The sequence below is a fragment of the Engraulis encrasicolus genome, chromosome 8 (assembly GCF_034702125.1).
Source record: "Engraulis encrasicolus isolate BLACKSEA-1 chromosome 8, IST_EnEncr_1.0, whole genome shotgun sequence".
Classification (NCBI taxonomy): Eukaryota; Metazoa; Chordata; class Actinopteri; order Clupeiformes; family Engraulidae; genus Engraulis; species Engraulis encrasicolus.
The window spans coordinates 14167729-14188636 of NC_085864.1; the positions used below are offsets into that span (position 1 = coordinate 14167729).

The 20908-nt window shown below is 42.0% G+C and overlaps 1 pseudogene; it reads left to right on the forward strand.

The window, feature by feature from the left end:
• The first annotated feature begins 3430 nt into the window (after positions 1–3430).
• Positions 3431–11974, forward strand: LOC134454813 (uncharacterized; annotated as a pseudogene).
• The last annotated feature ends 8934 nt before the right edge of the window (positions 11975–20908 follow it).

Below are 20908 nucleotides of genomic sequence, written 5' to 3' on the forward strand. Positions count from 1 at the left end.
TTTATTCTGGGTAAATAACATGTCAGGTAAGTGTTTCTATAGACGACTAGGCCTACATTTCACATTAGCTGTGTGCTACTAGCGCTTTCTGACTGTTACGTTCTGTATTCTGGGCTCGTGCTGTTGCTATGGTAACCCTAAGCGTCTTCGGGGAAGATAGCTGGCCGAAATAGTCGCATCGTTTTAAAAATACAGATGATATAAACACACGCTTGACTTTAACTTTGTGTAAAGTAATGCAGATAAACTGTCTATACATAGACATGACTGCCTTATATGAAAAATATCCCCAAAATGAGAAATTATAAATGTACAAGTAACTCCTGTCATCCGTCTCTGAAACAACATTTGGTTTGTACTACGGATTGTTGCTTTTCCTGAGTGAGAATGTAGTTCCAATGAAGAGTTAAAATCCGTCTCAAAATAAATGAAATACCGTTTAACAACTTTATATTCACTGTTTGAATTCGTATGCAACTCTATTCACACATCTCACTTTGGTCTGGCGTAAAATGGAGGCGCTAAATCCTGTTTCCTGCCACTACGGGTAGGCGTGTCTCGAGCGAGAGGTGGGCGTGTCTTTAGTGGACGCAGGACGCAGCCGGACACTATTGGTTTTGGGCCCATAGAAGTCAATGTAATTTGTTGAATTTAGGCGGAATTTAGCGCATTTTGACGTTTTTTTGAGAACCTTTTGGACGGGATTTGGTCAGACACATCTGGCAACACTGGTTATTGGGTTTCTGCAGGCTGACGATTCCGACAGAGCACCAGCAGGTTGTGGATGACGCAGACAAAGGTGAGTGGTTGAATTGTTTTTTTTTTCTAGCGAGACCGAGCTGCAAGTTGTTTGTACCGGTACGTTGTTTGTGCTTAGATTGTGTCTCCAATTTCTGTAGCTCTCGTAGTAGCAGAGAGGTAGAGCTAGTAGGCCGCTATTCATGATGCAGGTGATAGGTTTACGCCCAGTACCCACTGGGGAAACTGCCAGGCGGGATCCGCGACGCGTAATATCGCGCTGGGGGTGTGGTCACGGATACTCCCATTAAATTCTCCCCGGGGCTAACTACGCTGCTCACCCGACTTTCGAGCCGTGTCTCGCAGCTAGCACCGGGTAGACCGAGTGAGATAACAAACGGCGAACGGTCGTTTGCACACATTACTCACTCAATATCACAACACAGTCTGTACATTGCTTAAATATGATTGTGTTTTGGTCCTAGATAACATCTAAGACCCGTTATATCATTATAGAAGTACAGAAGTAGTCTAATAAGCTTGTAGCTGCCTGGTTCTGGTAAAATGCTTACGTTAGCTTACCCAGTTAGCTCAAAACATTGAGTGATCAAATGGCAATGTGGAGTAACCTTTTTGTGTTACATAAGTTCGTGGTGCATTTTTACATCAATCCGTGGAAGTCGTGACATTTATAAGCATTTAGGGTCTTTATATTAAGCAAAAACGTGATGTTGGAAATCACAGAAATCGCCGCCATGTTTTTCAATTTTTTTTGTAACTCCCTTGCTACCCATACGCCCATCTGATTGGTTATTGGACCATCAAATTTGCATGATATAGAGAACTCGTCTATATCAAATCGCGTCCCGCTGCGATATCGCTTCACCTCCGCGCTGTCAAGGGCGATATCGCCCCCATTCAAAGTCAATGTGAGCAGAGCGGAATTACTCTGTGTGGGTACGGGCCGTTAGTCTACTTGATAGGTTGTGTAGCCCTACTGTCCTACAGATGATGGCCTCCATACTAGATCAGTGGTTCTCAACCTTTTTTGAACAAAAGCCCCCTTGGCATCATCACAAGCCTCCCAACACCCCCTTGACCTCATCATAACCCATACATAAGACCTTAGTATTGAAAAAAATAAATTTACTATTTCCCCCCAATTGCAACTAAGCACCACCCTCTCTCAGCTGTATCCTTCTCAACGCCCCCCTACAGCTCCCTAACGCCCCCGTTGAGAAACACTGATATAGATATTTCATTCTGCTTTACCCATTCTACAATAGGACGTTTTGATCTCATGGTCCCTGAGGCCTATTGTCAGACCTGCAAGACTGTGGCAGCTCCTGACATGGTGGATCTGGTCAGGAGTGGCATGTGGCCAGCATCGCCTCAGCACTACCATACAGTGTTTGACACCAAAATATTCAATATTTATGACCAGCTGAAGTTGGATGCACCAAGTTTCTCATGCTTCGCATTCATGAAGATGTTGGAAACCAACTCCATTCGTCATGGAAGGGTAATGGACAAACATTAGGCTACATGTATTACAAACAACTCATTATTGGCACACCAGCTCATTGTTTCATCGTTGTTTAGTTGCAGCCATATAGTAAATGCAATGGTAACTTTTGCATGGCAGAATAGGGGCAAATGGCCAATTGCTTTTTTGAGAGCCCTGAGAAAATGCACAAATGGTCAATTCTCAACAATAGTTCTTATTTCTCTTCAGTGCAACACTGAAAAAAAGTGCCACACACCCGAACACCTGTGGAGGGCATCAAATGTAGTTACTAAGTGTTAAGGGGGATTCATACTTGTCGTGACTGGTGTAAGTCTCCTTCATACTTCACTCGCGACCTCACTCGCGCCGTCACGTGACCCAAAATGACGTCACACGCCGTGGCGCGAGCTGCCGTGTCGCGACGTCGTGCACCCCACATTTTTTGTAACATGTCGTGCGCCACCAGCGACCATGCAGGTAGGCAGACAAAGCAGGAGTTGCGAAGAGAGGCTACAACTACTGTAGGCTACTACAGAATGGATCCTGCACCATTTTAAGGATAATAAAATGTCATAGAGAGTTATTTTATCTTCTCTCTTAAATGTTGTTCAGTGAAACAATTGTTTACTTTGTTCAGAAGCACGTTGTGTTCGGCGATATATTTAAAAATTCTGCCGCCAGAACAATGCTCTCACATGGTCTTGGAATGATCTGGCAATGTAGGCTAACAAAAAAATAGGCCTATATGTTTCAATGTGGTAAGTCACAAGTCAGACGTTCAGTAGCCCTACAGCAGCCGTGTTTGGCTTTCTATTTTATACATCCGTAGAACTCACGCTGCGAGTTGCGAAAGAAACTGCAGTTTCTCTCATGAACAGCAGAGGGCACTTCCGACAATGCGAGCGAAAGCCTTCTGAAGTATGAATAGTCTGTCGCAAGTGATGACGTCATTAATGGTTCTCGCGCCACACGCGACAAAATGCGCACGTGAAGTATGCAGAGCCCTTTAGAATACAGGGTGTGAATTCTTGCATACATGTAGATTTTCCTGTTTACAGTGATTATTTATTTACAGAAACTTGCACCATATATATGTGAAGTTACATGTCACCCCTGATTTCCTTACAGTCTGGCAAAATTGGGCGAGATGCATTTCTGCATAGCTATCGCCAGTACAAATTCGCCATGTCAGAGGTCAACAGACATGCATTTCAAGAAGATGTCATGCAGTGCCCAGAATGCTGTCCCAAAATGATGGCTGTTTCCGCCGATGGCAACAGAAAAGCTTATCGCTTCAAGAAATCCAAGGGGTTTGTAGATCTCAACCTAACCCTAACACCCCCCCCCCCACATGACTTCTCTATTTTGAACTGTATTATTACCACATAAATGTGAGGGGGATGTCCATTTCATTATTTTTTGTCTAAACTTGTTGTTTTAGAGACTTGGAAGAGGTACATGTGGCAGTAGTACATGGGTGGCAGCGAAGGAGGTCTCCAAGAAGGCCAGTGGCTGCCTTGATGAGGAGGGCATGGAAATAGCAGTTTGTCGGCATGTTTTTTTTTTTTTAGAGCTTTAAATATGTACCGGGGCGAGGTTTTTGCCTACCCCATGTTTCTGCAGCAGGACCTGGCAGTCCGTTTCAATGTGCAGTTTTTTTGCACAGACCAGATGTGCCACTACTGGCCATATATGAGAAAGGCAGCTCTTCACTTTGGTGAATTCGATGCACACCTCAGCATGAAGCCATTGCTCTCAGTGCTCCATGCCAAAGCCCACAAACCAAAGTGTGAGGTACAGTAAGTGACCCTTACGTGCAGTATTCCACATACACATTACCTTAGACATGTACATGTGCCAGTTGTGCTCAGAGTAAGAGCAGTGCCTTTTCCTGGCATGTGGTAAATCGGACCAACACCATAGTGCGAAAACAGCCCCATATATTGATGCTTGCACTATCATGCCTAACCATCTTCACTGTGTACTATGGCTTGAATTCTTTGTTTGCATGTCGTCCAACTAAGTGACTGTGACTTTTAGACCCAGAAAGAACAATCTTACCTAATCTTGTTTAATGGTGGTGCAAGTATCGTGATGGAGAAGTTTTTGCACTATGGTTGGTTCAGTTTCCTCAATGCATTTTTGCTCATGACAGTACAATCAACTTGAAGCGTTTAGAACATTTACTCACTTACTTCTTTTAAAGACACGTCTATTATGTTGAACACAACTTTACATGTAAGATTTAATGTAACATAACATGCTGCAGGTCACTTGGAGTGGAAAATATCAGACTGGAGCAGGTAACACCCTTGGAGAGGAGGTATGGCAGTCTTTTTTAAATGCTGAGCACAATTATGGTATATTATGGGAGGGGAGATTGGGTGATGTGAGCATCTTTTGTCATGTGCACCATGCTCCTGTAGCCAACTAAAAGTATTACAAATGCGTAAAATTGATTTCCACTCATTTACGGTGATTTCTAACTATAGACATGATCTGAATGGCTTCAGGTTGAAGAAATTATGGAGAAATTATCACAAGCATGTTTTAATAACTACATAACACGGGGCTCTTTCAATTTAAAAAGGTGGAGCAAGTCAACAGTTTCCTCTCCAGGGTGGCATTGACAACGAAGTACATGACAAAATCCAGTGAGTAACCTGTCCTACTGACCAACCTAAGTATCCATGGCAGAAAAGTTCAGCCGACACAGCCGTATCTGTTTTCGTCATTATCACAGTTATAATCACATTATGTTGCCTTGTCAATGAAGCGACAGGCCTTTAAACTCTTTTAATGTTTACTCAATGGATCTTTTATTTTGATAATATCAATTGTTTAAGTATGTATTTCCATTGACTTATAGCACGGCGGGATATAATTACTATTCATGCCCTGGAGTGGAACCAGCGCAAAGTGGAGACATTGCATGTCACTCTCAGCAAAATATACCTCAAGGTATACCCAAAACTCTACCAAAAAAGACAGTATATGCTCAACTGTTTTTATATATTGATGTATGGCAGGATCTTTCTGTTTTCAGTCATTGTTTTTCGTGAATGGTTTTCCCCTTTGTAAGTGGCACAGAGACACCAGAGCGCGGAGAGAAAACTCCAAGCACTTCTGGCAGACCTGCAATGTACACCACAACAGCTGGACCAGTGGGTGGCAGATGAGAGGCCGTGGGCTATCACTGGTGAGACATTGATGCTGAGAAGCTCAGAATCAATTGCCATCCAACCTCTGTATCTCAATACAGTATACAGCTCCAGGCCTTTTTATTAGAATAGCATGAAAAAGTTGATTTATTTCCATGATTCCATCAATAATGTTAAACTGTCATGGATTGTAGATTCATGGCCCAGTTTTTTAACTATTCCAATCATTATTTTTTTTTCTTTTTATATACGTTGGCCTTCCAGCTAACCCCCCCCCCCCCCCATGAATTGGGGAATTCGCATTTTAGAATATTGTTATAAAATCACATTTTTCTTCATCAAAATTCACATTAAATCAGTTGAAATTTGGTACTTTCTACATAACATGCAATGGTCAATACTTGGTTAGGACATTCTCTGTCTTGATAATGACATGTATAATATAGATCATATATAATTAAATATAGCCTAACAACCGTATTACATTACAGTAAAGATTCAGTAGTAATATGTGACATATAATACGTTCACCTACAGATTCTGCGCCATCAGTCAGGCTATGAAGGTCCTTTGTCCTCGGGGTCATCCATCCAGCTATTTAACACCACACAGAATGACAAACAGAAAGAGATTGTCAAAGGCCCCCACCCCACCCTCTCAACAATCAGGAACAACTATTTCACTGAGAGACTTTGGATATGCGAATATTTAATCTGAATTAATCTGTATGTGTGCTTCTAGACACTTCCTTTACTCTTACCGGTACTCTACTCTCTAGAAGTGTGGTTATTCACTTTCTCTTCTTCTTCTTCGGCTGAAACTGAGGGAGAATCCTACAGTAAGGACAAAACCATTTACGTTTTTGGGTATATTTTATCCCCAGGCATGCATTGTGAAACCTCTCCATGGAGCAAGAGAGGTTGGCACATGTTGTCATTTCTCCAAACTCAATTTGTTATCAGTAGCACCAAGTCTTATCTGTGTTATTGGGAGGGAAAGTAATCTCATCGCCCCCTGCTGGCAACGTTCCAAGCCCCTGCAACAAATGAATGGGTTTTGTCTTTGAAAAATTACATCTCAGCCCTGACGACGAAGTAGAAGTAGTGGCAGTCATATTATAGGCATGTTGGCCCGTTTTATCGAATCAGGTGGTAAAAAGTTCGTTTTTTCACTGATCTGAACTGATTTTAATATTCTTTAAAAAGCTAATACAGAACTACACTGACTGGCATGTGTGACGTGTTTACTCCATGTAATTAGCATAGCCAAATTAGCATAGCCAAACATGAGCCAGAGAGGTGGTTACTCGTCACTACAGAAGCCATCATATCTACTAGAGAAGTTAAAACCAAACCAAAATGATCGCGTGTATATATGTGTAATAAGAAGACAATGTGGAACTCACAGGATTACAAGAATGTGAAGATATGCGAAGAACTTGCGTTCATTCGCGTTCATTTGTTTCTCTGTGTTGTCAACGAGGCGCGAAGCACAGCATGCTGGGAGCTGTAGTCCGTTTCCGACCAGATTTGCACAATTTCTATTTTTCTTAAAAGGGCAAAAAATGACTTAAGATTTTCACAGGTAGTAGTTCATCCTATTGTGTACGCTGAAAAATGTGTCTGGTGTTATAGTCATATCTTTGTGGGATTTTTTAAAAAACTCGTCTATGGGAGTTTCAATAGGATCACCCTGGTGTTTGGAACGTAACCGCTAGGATCGCTGTTTTCCACTTTCCCTCCCAAGTAGTGCCAGGGTGTACCTGCTCGACCTGGGTGTCCAGTGCCTCCTGAAGAGAACTGGTTTGTGCACTTAATGGCTCAATGTCTTGGTTTAGAGAGAAGAACCTCCCGACAAGTTCAGGTAACACAGCATACACAAAGAAATTGTGGGACTTCTGGATACTTTTTTCAAAGAAAGAGCGATCAAAGATCTTTTCGTAATGCAACTCTTTCTCTGTCCACACAACAAAACGTGCCATGTCACACCTGCATACACCCAGCTGGGTTTGCACCTGATAGTAGTATGCATGTAGCCTAGCGAGCCAGACCCGTACAGCAAAAAGCTGTACAAGGGTCTAGGTGAGCTCGGAGAGAGTGTGGGCGGGATAACGGTTGTCTATCAAAATGCCTTGGCACTCAACGCCACGCAACAGGATGGTGGAACAACCAATCCCCACACACTTCTGTCTTTCACAGCTTTCACAGCTATCTTTCAGAACGTACACGCGACACGCCCCTTTGTACCTTTGTAGGTGAAGTGGCAACTCCGAACCGTCGTAGCACTGAATGCATGTGATCACCACAGCCACAAACATGTTACCTAATAAATCGTGTTTTCACTTACACAGTTCAAAAATGCCTCGTTTTCAACCACATGGCCCTCCTTGATCAACCAGCGAAATGTTGAGCAATTTGGGGCTTGTTAAATGGTTATATTTATGATTGTTGTCAACATGGCATGTTCGGTGTTAGCTAGCTAGCTGTATACCCATAACTAATACACGGCTGGATACCTAGCTCTGTGTAATTTGACGACAGGTTGTCTAGCCGCTAGCTCGGTAGACTAGGTGTCATTCCCATCTATTTAGTAAGCGACTTAAAGACTTTCAAAGCTCCCAAATGTCTCGTTTTTAATGACATGGATCTTATTAGAATTTGGGGCAGGCATATAATACAAGGCTGGATACCTAGCTCTGTGTTATTGACGACAGGTTAGCTAGCCACTAACTTGGTAGACTAGGTGTCATTCCCATCTCTTTAAGCTGGGCTTACACTGCGCGACTTTTGCCCCGATTTGGCACTCGCACGACTTTTTGAGAGTCGGGCCGATTTCTTGCTCAAGTCTCGCATCGTGCAGTGTACATGGGGTAACGACAAGCGATTTCGCCTCACGATTGTGCAATCGCAGGGTCGCAAGAAAATCAAAACGGTTTGAAATTCTGGTCGTGGCTTGTGCTTAAATCGCACAGTTAAAGCAGTGCTACGACCCGATTTGACACTTCACATGCGCAAATTAATAGGGCCGTGCGATTCGCTGTTGAGCGCGACCTCATCTCCACCTCAGGTGCGCATGTTCCCTCCTCTGCAGACCGCGGAAACATGCCTGTCGCGTCGTACGGTGGAAGCATTTCGCTCGCATCCGACTGTCGGCTCGTGTAGTGTGAGGACGTGAGTCGTGAACTTTTAAACAGTGAAATTCCATCGTGCAGTGTGAGCAGAAGCTTAAGACCCACGAGTGAAAATATCGCATAGTGTATGCCTGGCTTTAGTAAGATACTCAAAGACTTCCAAAGCTCTCAAATGTCTCGTTTTTAACGGCATGTGTCTTATTACTTACAGAGCTAGTTTAAAACATCGAATGATCAAATGGTAAGATTTTTATCTATTTGTGTCCGATAAGTTCATGGTGTATTATTACATCAATCCATGTCAGCCACGAAATGTATTGTCATCCAGGCTTATTAAATGAAGTAAACACTTTCATGCTATATGTAGCACGGACGGCCATCATGTTTCTTATTAGAAAGTTTCCTGTTTACTAGGTAGCCCTTTCCAGCACAGTAGTGCCACAGCAATCACAGGACAGTATTGCATTGGGTGAAGCCCCGATGTGTAGCAGGGTTCCCCCAGGATTGTTAAACCTAAATTCAAGACTTTTAATACCTTAATTAATGCCTTTTCAAGTAAAATTTAATACTTCTATCGCACCCATTATTTCAATAATATTGACCGACATTCAATAAAGAAAGCACTTATATTGAGGTCCTTTATACACTCCTGCAAGACATAATAATAAAAATTAATATTGTTTATTTGAATTATGTTTAACATTAATCAGTGCTGGTGGTGAAGGGGGAGACACATGAGACTAACAGGCCTCACAGTCACCATCATGGAAAAGGCTTTGTTAATTGCAGTTTCGTATGAAATAGGAATTGAAAACATTACATAATCTTTGAAAAGCAATTTCGAACATAACATTGGTAATACAAAATGTTTATCTTTTAAGGGGATCTAGTCAAGGTGGTAGGTGATTGTCAAGCTGGCCACCTCCACTGTTAAATGTTTGGGACAATCTTGCAGTAGGCAGCGAAAGTTTAAAAGAACAGCCACTAGATGGCAGTAGCTTACCATTAGTCATCACAAAGTAAAAGAGCTGTGTACATAACCATTTCGATATTTTTCTCCAATCACATTACAAGAAGTATACTGAACAAATGCCAATTCATTGATTGTTAAAAATATGTTCTAATCAGAGGTAGACAATCTGTAGGTAGCCTACTCTTACTGCAAAACCAGAATGAGGTGTTTATGATGTAGGCCCTACATAATAATTTGCCCATCACCATGCCATGTTACGAGATGCCCAGCGGAGCAGTGATTAATTTGCAGCCGAAATAGTAATCATCACTCGTTTGACAGCCGTTGGCGGCAGGCAAGTGTCAACTCCCTCCACGTCGAGCAAGATATCATACGCTAACCAATATCACAACATAGCGTCTACATAGTGTGTTCGCGACAACTGCGACCTTGGATATGCCTATGTGTTACGTGCCGCGATATCGTTCTCGACTTAAAAGAGCAAGTGATGTGACACTAAAACTAGTTCAAGTTAAACGGCAAAATTCACATAATTTCAAAAGCAGCCCATGCAGAAATACGATACAGCACATAATGAAGTTTCATGTGGGACTCCAAAGCCCCAATCCCCATCGTCCCCAGCGTAAACGTTTTCTTGCATAGTGTGCAGCACGCCTCGCGGTCATTCGGCACAGATTTTACCCAAAAGTATTTTGGATCCTGCAGCCACTTGGGGTTAAACCGGCACTTTCCCATTCTTCACCTCACCTCATCAAAAAATGGCGCCGCTGCACTCTAGATTTGTGTTTACAGTAGCGTTCTACAACGAATCATGGGTATTGACGTTCTGTGCGTCATCTTCATTATGAAAAAAAAAACTTCGTCCTTTAGGTTGCACACTGAAATGTTTTTTGAAAATTTAATGCCGCAGTGAAAAAAATTCCCGACTTTTAACAGCTAATTCAATGCTATTAATGCTCTTAATGCTGGATAACTAAATTCAATGCCTTTTTAATATTTTTAATAACCCGCGGGAACCCTGTAGGAATTCAGGACTGATAAAAAAATCCTGCATCATGCACCTTTAGGTTAACATGACTGGCCGCTATTTTATCAACAAACATTTCTCTCGCAAGGTTCTCATGAGAGCATCCCCAAGCTGTAGCTGTGGACTTGAAATGGTAAGCAAGAGGTATGTTATTAATGAGACTCTGCGATGGCTTTGTTGGGTCTGTGCGACACACTGCCTTCATTCTGGAGGCAGTAATGCGACCCGAGCGAAATCGAAACCATAATTTTCACCTTGCTTGATCTTTTGTGGCTTGCACCACTGCATGGGCTTGCTCGTCTGAGACCTTGATTGAACTTCCAATTTGTTGGCAATGACTACCGCCTAGCAGTGTTGCCAAAAGAAAATCAGCCAAAGTTGCTATGGGCTTGCTGAAAAGTCGCTAGATGACGTCATGACGTTACGTATGACGTCACAATGTCACGCACGGCGCGCTGATCTACAGAAAACGTGCCCACATGCCTTCGTCCACAGTACAAATCGGCGGTGCTAGCTACTTTTTGGAGATCAGAGCTTATCTGCAGCCCCGCTTAACCGTGGGGAAACGCTTCTGACGGCGGCGCAGAGTCAGAATTATGTGGAAAAACTATTCATTTGTCACAGAAAATGCACGTTTTAAAAAGTCGCCACATGCACCAAAAAGTCGCTAAAGGCGCTAGATGAGTTTTTTGTCGCCATGTGCCCGAGATTCACTGCGGTCGGTGCGGCCAGCCTGCTAGTGCTCATTTAAATTTGTCATATGCTTGTAGGGTAGACCGAGTAAAGTTAAGTACAGGGTACAGTTTAGGTAAATCAAATATACCTGTGTAACAACAAGACTCTGATCTAATTCCAAAGTGTAGGCATAACATAAATGACAGTCCCAAAACATTTGGTGACCATATCGAAGATTGTGTTATCTCGGTTTATGTTGACATTCGGTTCCTGCCATATTTTTGTACCATATCGCTTGCCGTAGTCTCATACAAGCAGATGTTCGTGCATGAGAATTCCTGTGCGTATCACAAAAGTTGCCACACCGTGGTGCGTGCATCATGTGTCACGTCTGTCTCTCTACCCGCCACTGGAAATGCATTGTGTGGTGTCGTGGGGACACTGATTTGCCTCTCACAAGACAAGCGAAATAGTCGCTAGATTCGGCCAGATTGAGCCTGAAAAGTCGCTAAGTCGCTAGATACTTTTTTTTGTCGCCAGAGGTGGCCAAAAGTCGCTAAATCTAGCGACAAAGTCGCTAAATTGGCAACACTACCGCCTAGCCCACTGGGGAAACTGCCAGGCGGGATCCGCGACGCACAATATCGTGCTGGGGGTGTGGTCACGGATACTCCCATTAGATTCTCCCCGGGGCTAACTACGCTGCTCACCCGACTTTTGACTCTCGCAGCGCGACCTGTGTCTCGCAGCTGACACCGGGTAGACCGAGCGAGATAACAAACGCGAACGGTCGTTTGCACACAAACCTCACCCAATATCACAACACAGTGTGTACATGGCTTAAATGCGATTATGTTTTGGTCCTAGATAACATTTAAGCCCCGCTATATCATTATAGAAGTACAGAAGTAGTCTAATATAAGCTTGTAGCTGCCTGGTTCTGGTAAAATGCTAACGTTAGCTTACCCGGTTAGCTCAAAACATTGAGTGATCAAACATGGTAGACGTGACATTTATAAGCATTTAGGGTCTTTATATTAAGCAAAAACGTGATGTTGGAAATCACAGAAATCGCCGCCATGTTTTCCAAAAATTTTTTGTAACTCTCGCCCTTGCTACCCATACGCCCATCACATTTGCATGACATAGAGAGCTCGTCTATATCAAATAGTGTCCCGCTGCGATATCGCTTCACCTCCGCGCTGTCAAGCGCGATATCGCCCCCATTCAAACTCAATGAGAGCGGAGCGGAATTACTCTGTGTGGGTACGCGCCGACGTTACAAGCTCTGCATAGGACATGGACAATGCACTATTATCTGTCAGATCTGTAAGCATGGGTGGAAAATCTTTAAGTATGACTTTTGGGACCAATTGGTCTGAAAAGGGATCAATTAGGGAAAGAATGGCCGACTTTGCACCACCAGCATCTACATTTTGAAAATTTTGGTTTTACACTCAGGTGCAGGACAAACATTGTGTGTCAAATTAAAAATTTGGGTGTCAATGTTCTTTTTGACGGTTTTGGCTGATCTAAAATCAATTAATCTGCACTCCTTATACTCCACACGTTTCATTTGAGCAGGTAGGAGCCAGTATGCTTTCTCCTGAGTCACGGTCTTGGAGTCCTGCATGGTCACTATTGTGTCTATCTTGAATAGCAGTGCCCCGACGTGTGTGCAGACTTCCCCCAAACCAGCCATGCAGTTACAGTGGCCTGCTAACACCTTACCATCCATCTCTGCTATGATCCATGGCTCCAGGGTTTTTTTTACCGCATCCTCTGAATGCCGGACCTGAGGAAAGACAAGAAAACATCAAGCCTGCACACACACATTACCTTACATTACATTATAGATTACATATACATATTACATCATCCATGTATCTATCTATCTATCTATGATGGATAGATAGATTGACAGACAAACAGATAGATTGTGAGTATTTAATCATTAATTTATTTATGGAACCATGTGTGTGGTAGGCTGTGTTGGGAGGGATAGGGGTGTGTTTTAGGTTAGGTTGTCAGTGATGGGATATCATTGCGTCAACTAGACAGGGCATCCCCAGAGAGGGTTTATAGAGGTAGAAGGGCTATGGCATCCCTCCCTCGCTTATTTTTCATTCAGAGTAACAAAACTATGATGCATGCAGGCATGTATAAAACACTGCAGGGATCTAAGGACCAGTGTTGCCAGATTGGGCGGGTGCCCGCCCAATTGGGCTACTTGGGATGAGCGTCGGCGGGCAAAAACGGGGAAAATTGGCCATTTGGCGTTTTTTTTTTAAAGCCGTTTTGGGCCCATAGAAGTCAATGTAATTTGTTGAATTTGGGCGGAATTTAGCACATTTTGGCGGTTTTTGAGAACCTTTTGAGCGGGATTTGGTCAGACACATCTGGCAACACTGCTAAGGATATTGCGCATTGCCTGAGAATACTTTCGCCACGATCGCGGGGTCGCAAGAAAATCAAAACTGTTTGATATCCATGTCGTGGCTCGTGCGTAAATCGCACAGTTAAAGCAGTGCTACGACCCGATTTGACACTTCACATGCACAAATTAATAGGGCCGTGCTATTTGCTGTTGAGCACGACCTCATCTCCACCTCAGGTGCGCACGTTCCCTCTGCATACCGGAGAAACATGCCTGTCGCGTCGCGCAGTGGACGCATTTGGTTCACATCCGACTGTCGGCTCGTATAGTGTGAGGGTGTGAGTCGTGAGATGTGAACTTTTAAATAGTGAAATTCCATCGTGTAGTGTGAGCAGGAGCTACCCGCGAGCGAAAATATCGCACAGTGTATGCAGGGTTGCCAGATGAGGCTGATGATTTCCAGCCCAAAAATGCTCAGAACCCGCCTAGAAGCACAAAATCCCCCCCAATTCTAATGATTTCTATGGCAAAAATTGGGCCGGTTTTACTGCTAAATGCCATTTTTTCCCGCACATGGCCATCCTAAGCAGCCCAATTGGGTGGGAAACAGCCCAATCTGGCAACACTGAGTGTATGCCCGGCTTTAGAGAGATGGATTTTAAGACGACAGGCAAGCGACAGTGGCATGGATGTAATGACGGGCAGGCAATCGGAGCAGGATTAGTTTACGTCAACATGTGAATAAATTGTGAAGTTGAATTGATTCTCGGAATGTTTCCCCGTACATATTTCTTTTATTATTATTTTTTTTACTTAGAAAGGCATTCCACGCTGTTTGTCGGCTATCTGGAGTGATCGAAGACACAAAGGTTAGTTAGTTTAGCCAGGTAGGTGATGTACACAAACCGTGGAGGATGAATGACAGAGTGAACATTGTAATGGGAAAAATATTGAACTTACCTTGGCTTTCACGAGGCATTTCGTATCGAAGTGTTCACCAACCACATCCTGTATCCATCCACAGGCACTTTGGTTGAACGCCTCCAAACTTTTAACCCTATCGCACCGGACGCATCATATTTGATGCATCAAATTCAAAGCCCTCTAAAAAAGATCTAAAAAACATCCTGCGTGTCATTTCCAAACGTCCTGCAGTACACCGAAACCGCCACAAAAGAGCAGCGGTCAACAACAAGTTGATCACAGCTCGGCGAAAAATGCAAAAATGAAGTAGAAGCGTTTTCCCTGACCGACGCTGAGATATCGTCAAATTGCAAAAGGTTTGTGTACAAATTTCCGAAATATAACTCTACATCCTTTAATTTTAACACTTGCTTTGTGCAATTAATCAAGGAAGAGTTTATATTTTTACACCGTGTTGCAGAGAGATCGTGCTAAAACTGATGAAACAAATAAGCACCATCCGGCGGTGGCAGGAAGTCAGCCATCAATGCATTTCGCCCATAGGGAAACTTACAAAGCATACCACGACGATCGTTTAACAAAACACACAAGTTGTTTTACTTCAAGACAAAGATATTGCCTTAAGAAACAGGTTTTACTTGCAATTTTCAAAATGTAATGCAAAATGTTGAAATTATGATCTCGTGAAAAATGCATTGAAGTGAATGGAGAAATGGTCCAATTGTAGTAATGGACCCATATATTCAAATTACACATCAAAAACGAATAATGATCTATATTACACTCATAATTAGGTTGTTTAGCATTCGATCAGCTATGTTTTTACATAGATTATAAAAAATTACCCAACCAGGCTGTGGGAAATGTAAAATATGGTCCTGCTAAAACAAGGATAGGCTTAAAAAAATGGCAGGATCTCACTAAATATTTAAACATAATCCTCAAATTAAAATGTCTGACAACTTTTTATTAAACCTAAATAAATTAAACCTATATCATTTTTCAATGGTCATGAACTTGGAATTTTCATTCTTTTAAAGCCTGATGCATCATATATGATGCATTAAATATCTCAGTGACCTTAACAAAATTTTGATTTTTTTTTTTTTTTTTTTACATTTCTTATAAGGGACCAATATTGAAGTAAATTCCAAAAAATTAGAATTTTCTCTCATTGCTTTCATGGTTCAGGTTTCACAGGGTTAAAAACACTTAAGCTGATCTGCCGTGTAGGCACTAGCAGTGAAAACAAGGTAATTTAAAATGTCTGGATAGGAAACCTTGTGTAAAATATCCCAATCTTCAGACAAATCAGACAATTCATACGGATCCTGTCCCCCTATGAATGAAATTTTTCTCAGATACCTTGTCCTCTCTGCGCTATTTAAGCATTTTAGATGGTCTTAAGCTTTGCGGTGATCTCTGGCATAAGCCATACCGAATCTGTTGCTCGCTAGTTCTACCGCTGTTTCTGTCTGCCTGTACCCTCAATACCCAGCATTCTATTAGTTCTGTGACGTCTGTGCAGACACCTTATAAAAAACTGGGTGTTATGATTGACCAGAACCTGACTTGAACTGGCAACATTGACTTCACATGTTAAAAAAATACAGCAACGCATATACTTCCTGCGGAGATTAAGATCCTTTGGTGCTAGTGCCCAAATCATCTTATTTTTTTTACATCTGTGATCTAGAGTGTTATGCTTTGTGGTACAGCTATAATACACCCATCTCCAAAAGAGTTGTCGCCTCTCCATCTGTTTGGAATAACAGCTAATAGCCTGACTTTCAATTAATCACTTGGCTTCAGACGTCACTCATATGAAAGCTACAACCCTCCCGAATGAAAATGTATGTACAAAAATAAATTTCATGCACCAAAGAAAGATGGACCGTTTAATGAACATAGACAGGGCAGATTTTCACAAGACAAAAGTTTTGTCGCCTATCGAACATAATGTGAAAATGAGCAGATAAGTCACTTCAAATACGCAGATTGGTGATTTACTCATACCTCTCCAGAAAATCAACTTTGGCCTTAGGCCTTATAAACTGGGTTAATTAGCCCAGTTTATATTGCAGGCCATTGGCCCAGGAACTTAAGCCCAGCCGTACCAGTTTATACCGCCTGGGCTAGGTCAGAACTGGGCCAAACCAAGAACTGTTGTCAAGGTAACAGGTCCTCCTCAACTCCCAGGGCCACCACTTAGCCCTGGTGCTCACAGGTCCTTCTTGAATGGGTTATCACGGCTACCACTCCATTTAGAATTTTCAGTTGGCCTGCATTTAGATCGTCTCTGGTATAAACGCACCAGGAACTCTTGCCCTGGGCTTAAGTTCCCGGGCTTCAGTTCCTGGGCCAATGGGCCGCAGTATAAATGGTAGTGCGGCCTTCCTGGTTAAATAAAGGTCAAATAAATAAAAAGAAGTGGAAAAAAACAGATCTTACCTTAGGGGCTTCACCAATGAGGCTGATGCTTGATCCATTGCTGGAGGATTGATCACTCAATCTCTCCAGTTCACTCATAATGGGCTGAAGCATAAAGTAACATTTGTATGAGATTATCTGATTATTTCACATATCTGAGGGAAAAGGCCATGCTCATTTATGTTCAATGACTTCTGCTGTCAAGAACCCTATCTCCATCTGCTTGGTTTATGCAATTGAATACAGAAAAGTATAGCCTACCACAATTCATTTTAGGTAAATGGTGCAGATACCAAAGAGAAAATGAATACAGCCAGGGAACAAGTGATTATGATGTCACCAGCAGAATGCCTGAACATGCGATGCATATTCATTATGTCAAAATTGTTGACTAAAGCCAGGCTCAAACTACACGACTAGCACTAATGTTGACGTCGGGGTGCACCCACCCTCGCAGCCACTGAGACAATACCCAACGTTCTATTTCCAGTCGCAAATGGGTGATTCTCGTGAAATCATGAGAAAAAGGTGTCACGAAGCATTTTTATGATTAAAGTTTATTTTACAAAAATAAAAAAATATATGAATAAAAGCACCTTTTTATTTACTATATTGCGCATTATTCCAAATCACAATAACTATTACACTTTTTTCACATTTAATGGTAAATTTCTCATTACCGCAACGCGTCCACAACTAAACTTGTACTGTATGACATGGAAATATTATTAATTAAAAAGATGAAAAAGAATAAATGTCAGATAATATCATACAACAAATAGGTACAAATAAATTACATTGGGTGTTTGGTTACTGTTGGTAAAGGCAGTGAAAATAATAAGAAAAAGAAAATGTGTCCAACACCAATTTTCTCATTCTCGAACAATTTTGAATTGCCAATAAAATCAACTAGGAACAACTATTTGCAAGGCATTTTGTTGGAGGGGGACTGAATTGACTGTAACACTTAAAGTGTATATCGCAGGTTAACCACTACTTTGGATCAATGTGTACACACTGTATTCAATAAATGATCCACATATATAAGTCCCTCCAAAAACGATGTTAAACAACGATTTTTGTTGTTTGTTGTGGCAAATGTGGGTTTAACCGTAACCTGGCGACTACGTCAGGCGAGGCCATGGGTGAACGTTCTAATTTTATTTGCCTGGAATTTTACATAGGCGAGGTGACGATCACTAATGATATAACGGCCGTGGCCTGCATGCCTATAATAGAAATCGAACTGTAATCGTGCAGCTTTTCTCATACAGGGCATTGTAACAACTTCCAAATGATTTAGTAACATTTTTGACCAACTAGTTTTAATAGAAATGCTATTCATGCAGGGTTGCAAATTCTGCTTGGACCTATAGGCTAGACTATGCGACATGGGCTTCTTTTTTTCACTAGTCCCTTCATATTTTTGGGCTTGCTTTTAATCATGTTTAATGAACTGCCAATATCGTGTCAGCTAAATGCAATAGGCTACCTAAATTAGGCCTACAAACAGCACAAACGGGAAATGATCTGCGTAGCCTAAAATGTGGTGCTATTCGCCCGACTGGGAAGGGACTGTCCATGGTACTGAAATCGCGTCAAACTTTTCCAAGGTGCTAAAACAGTAGGCTAAAGTAGGCCTATGCCACCCGAGTCATGTCGCTGTTGTAAAAATCACATTTTCAATTTCCTTTGACTGTTCTATAGAATTACATGCAACTTCGGCCGAGGATGTCAAACGTGAGGGGGGCGCTTCATCATGTTGTGTATGATAGTGTCACGTTGTGCAGCTCAACTATGTGGTTTGTCAGAAACTCGCGGCAATGACAATGAAACGTGGTGCTCGAAACAAGTAGACAAATGTGCCATTTGACATACGGTGTACTAATGTTCTCGGACGTATTGCAAGGGAGGTTCATTCGTTTTCTGCTGACGGCCGTGTGGACCGCACAGGTGCTTTCCGCTTTGCCCAGACAGATTGCTTTGCAGTCGTTTGAATTTGGTAATCTCTGGCACTCTTACAATGCAGCCGACTGCTTTGCACCTTGCCGTTAAAAAGCTTGGAGCGAATGATTCACCCAACGGTTTTATTTATTATTTGTCGCTGTTTACATTCTTTCCCACTTGGACATGATGATGAAATGGCGTGATAGACCTACTAAAGGTTGATACTAACAATGTCTGGTAATTTGTAGTGTAGGCCTACTTGAAATTTGAAATCACATGCTAGGCCTAATTCTCCAAATTCAAGCTTTCGAGACTCGCACTTTGAGGTAAGCGCAATCGTTATCACCCCCCCCCCCCCCCATTTTTTTTTTTTTTTTTTGGGCATAGTTCGAACACTGGATTTTACTGCCTCACGGTCACATGGCACCCTGTAGCGGTCATGATATAATATTGCCAATGATATTTATTTCATACCCGTACGGCATAATTCAATCACACACCGTACAGAATGCAGGGCTACCGCTACTGCGGGCTACTGAATGGCCTCGCCTGACGTCACACAATAGATTAGAATTCTTTGAACATGTTACTGAAAATACACACTTTTCCTCATTATATTTCATTTTCTGATGTCCTGTTGCATGAAAAAAATGATGGATAATTGTTCAAGTGGTAGAACTATCAAAGGAAGTCCATTATTTTGAATAAAAATTAACCTGAGATATACACTTTAAGATGTCTACCAGGTAAGCAGTTATATTTTTCTCTCTCAAGACAAAAGTTAAAACTTTGGTCTTATAGGACCTATGTCACTTTTTAATTCTCATTACCGCAACATGACATTATGAAGTCTTAAAAAATATTTCTGCTTTTATGTTTCTGTTCTTATAATAATAATAATAATAATAATAATAATAATAATAATAATAATAATAATAATAATAATGCATTTTATTTAAAAGCGCCTTTCAAAACTCTCAAGGACACTGTACAGAGAGAAACAAAAATAAAACATGACACATAAACATACATTTTAAACAAAAATAAATAAATGAATATGATTTTTTTGAAAAATAAAATAAAACAGAGTTTAAGAGTCATAAAGAAAAGGCTATCTGAAACAGATGAGTTTTTAGCCTGGATTTGAAGAGGGCCAAAGAGTCAATATTGCGGAAGTCAGGGGGAAGGGCATTCCACAGCTTAGGAGCAGAGGAGCTAAAAGCTCTATTCCCCATGGAATTAAAACGGGCAGAGGGGACAGAAAAAAGAATGGAGGAAGAGGAACGGAGGGGGCAGGAGGGAACAGCAATGTGAATAAGATTAGATAGATAAGGGGGAGCAAGATTGTGGATAGCCTTGAAGATGTGGAGAAGTATTTTAAAATGAATTCTATATTTGATAGGGAGCCAGTGGAGATGTTGCAGTGCAGGGGTAATATGGTGACAGGAAGGGGTTTTAGTAATGATGCGGGCAGCTGAGTTCTGGACCAGTTGGAGCTTGTGGAGAGATTTTTGAGGGAGACCAAAGAGGAGAGAATTACAGTAATCAATGCGGGAGGTGACAAGACTGAGTACAAGAATGGAGGTAGAATGGGAAGTGAGAGAGGGGCGAAGACGGTTAATGTTGCGTAGGTGGAAATAAGCAGACCGTGTGATGTTGTTTATGTGGGAGAGGAAGGATAGAGAGCCATAAAGCATGACGCCCGGACTCTTAACTTGAGGGGAGAGGGAGACAGGAGAGTTATCAATAGAGAAGGAAAAACTATCTGCTTTGGATAAGGTGGAGTTGGTGCCTACTAGTAGGACTTCAGTTTTGTTAGAATTGAGTTTCAAAAAATTGGAGGTGAACCAGGATTTGATTTCAGAGAGACAGGTGGTGAGGGAGGAGGGAGAGTGTTAGAGGGTTTGCCAGATAAATAGAGCTGGGTGTCATCAGCATAGCAATGGAAATGCAACACTCAGTTTTTTTTACACAGGACCTTATTTCCGCTACACTGCCCCCCCCCCTTTACGTTTCCTT